Source organism: Apis dorsata, unplaced genomic scaffold (genome assembly GCF_000469605.1).
Source record: "Apis dorsata unplaced genomic scaffold, Apis dorsata 1.3 scaffold_231, whole genome shotgun sequence".
Classification (NCBI taxonomy): Eukaryota; Metazoa; Arthropoda; class Insecta; order Hymenoptera; family Apidae; genus Apis; species Apis dorsata.
The window spans coordinates 881164-883880 of NW_006263513.1; the positions used below are offsets into that span (position 1 = coordinate 881164).

General features: G+C 33.9%; 1 protein-coding gene across 19 annotated transcripts in view; it reads left to right on the forward strand.

Annotated features, from left to right (window-relative positions):
* LOC102673156 (RNA-binding protein Musashi homolog Rbp6) overlaps positions 1-2717 on the forward strand; it is a 795620-nt gene that overhangs the window by 565801 nt on the left and 227102 nt on the right. The gene's annotated exons all lie outside the window — the stretch shown is intronic.

The following is a 2717-nucleotide window of genomic DNA, read 5'->3' on the forward strand; positions in this document are numbered from 1 at the left end:
GGATGGGATTAGAAAGAGGGAAGAGAAGCGGGTTGAGTTTCAGGCACCACGAGGTGGAAGGACTTGCGCCAAGGGGTTTGCGTTACTCACCGGATATAGAGAGGTCTAAGCCGAGCCATCACTGAAATTACCAGAGTTTACCTCTTTCGCTGTATTCAGCTCCCCCGTCCCCCCGTTCTATCATTCTGCCTCTTCCACTTATTCCCTTCATTCGTCTTTTTTCTTTTTCTTTTTGTTTTCTTTTTTTTCTTTTTTCCTTCTCTTTCCTCCAACGACGCCACCGCTTCTCCTAGGCGAAATTTCCTCCATGTACGATGGGCTTTATTACATTGCCATCGTGTTATTAAGATGTTCCCATTTTCCCTTGTTTCTCTTTTTTCCCTCGTCTCGATCTAGAATATTCTACGCGGTTGAAACGACCCCCTTGTAATTAGTTTCGCCACGAACCAAGTCGTTCTCGTTCCAACGAAACGGTTTTTGGCCTCTCGTTTTCATACCGATTCGATTCGTAGAACGAATGTTGGCTTTTCGTTTTTATTTTTTTTTTTCTTTCGTTGAACGATCGGGATCTTTGTCTCGGTTCGAAACGTCGAGAAGAGATCACGTGGAAAGGTTTCACGATCTGCTTTCGAGCTGGGAAAATCTGTCAATCAACGAACGTTTCGAGGGGCGGAGGGAATAATATGGAAGACGTCGGTCTACGGCATAGTTTCTCGAAATCGTTCGTCGCGAGCATAGCTATGTTACGCTTGAAACGTTTCTGTTCTCTTACTCGAGAAAACTTTTCAATATGGAGGCCACGTGCAAGACTCTTTATACTTGTATCAGTCTCTCGATTTCGCTCCCCTGGATGATAACGGTGAATCGATCCAAATACACATCTCCTTTGGATCTGCGAATTGTAACCGAGTCGATATTTCGATTGATGACGTGAACATTTTCTACAAATCTTTCCTATTCGTGCTGATGAAATGATAAATTTTTAGATATCTTATCTTTTTTTTTTTTTTAGTTCGTAATAATATTATTCGAATTAATAAATTACACGTAAAATGGGGGAAAAAAAGTTAATTCATATTATCACTTATGTCTGGATAATCTTTTTTCCATAAATTTTGTTTTATGGAACATTCATAAAATTATAATCACTCTTAAATGCCCGCGGGCTTTATTCGATCTATATTTAACGAATAATTATGTCGAAATATTACGTGTTCGTTAATGAATTCCAAGTTACCGAAGGATTCCGATTTAATTTACATATACGTACAATAGATTTTCCAGCGAATTATTTCACGGGATATTAGAATAACGCGTTAATAACGTGTTAATAACTTCATCAAACACGTCCGCATAACGATGTTTCTTTCGCTTTCGAAACGTACAAAAGAAACGATCTGATACAGCGACGTCGATTGGAATTGACATTACCGATTTGAACAAATATGAAAAATGTCGCCGATGAAAAGATCTTTTCCGTGGAAACGACGCGGTGTGCCCGACACGGACCATTCATATTTTATCAGCCTCCTTATCAATTTCTTAACCACGAATGTGCCATTTTTCAGCCGTCTTTCTCATGTATATATTCCATCTCTCTTCCAGTTCTCTCCTCCCCAAAACACGGTTTGAAAAGAGCATTATTCCCGGCGCATTTTTGTGCTCGTGAATCTACAAAGTAAACATATTTTGAGACGTATGCTTTCAAAATCTTACAAAGCTAAAATTTATTAACCATTAATGTCGCAAAGAAGATTAAAATAAAGAAAAAATTCTGCGGATTTAAACAGAGTTAATAAATAATGTAATAAATAATGTTCATTTTTAATATTTAATATTTGGATTTCTTTTTAAAAGATATTTCTTTTTTAAAGAATTTTAGGATGTATCAATAATATTAACAATTTGTTTTTAAAGGAAAATTGTTTGGTCGACAATTGATGCGCTATTTTATCTTTGTGAACATGGATGTTCGTCATTTTGCACGGTTGCTTTGGCGTAAGGTCTTTTAGCAAAATTTATTTTGCCGGTCTGTTAACAAAATTTATTGAAAATATGATAACGAGTTTCAATGCGTTTTCGCAAAGGAAATAAATATCGTTCCTGTTTCCTGTACGTTCCATTTTTCATGCCAAATATGAACACGTACGGTTTAAACGGTGTTGTGTGCAACCATGTTGACGTAAATATATGTGTGTCGATCAATAGCTGTTTGTAAAAACTTTATATATATCTAGAAATTCAGATTTCTCGTTTAGGAGAAGTTATTGAGTTCGAAATACAAAAAAAATATTCTAATTTCGTCGTTTAAAATTAAAAATTTATATTTCAAATTATACTTTGATGTAATATTCGTTCAATATTTTACACCGATTGTTCAAAATTCAGGAAAAACACACTTCAACGTAGTCATTATCGAAATAAGTTTTCAACTTCTTAAACTTTTAAATAAATAACTGAATTAGAACACAATTTTTTAAAAACTGAGGGGAATGGAAGCGTGTTTTATGCAATATATTCTGTAGCATGTGAAAATCAAACTTTAATGATGAATGGATAATACGAAAACAGTGAAAAAAATTTATATAAACATTTTTTATTACAATATTTTTTAAGTTACAACCATATATCGATTACAATAATTATATATATTATTTATATATAATATATATAACATATATATATTATATTATATAATATATATAAAACAGTGAAAA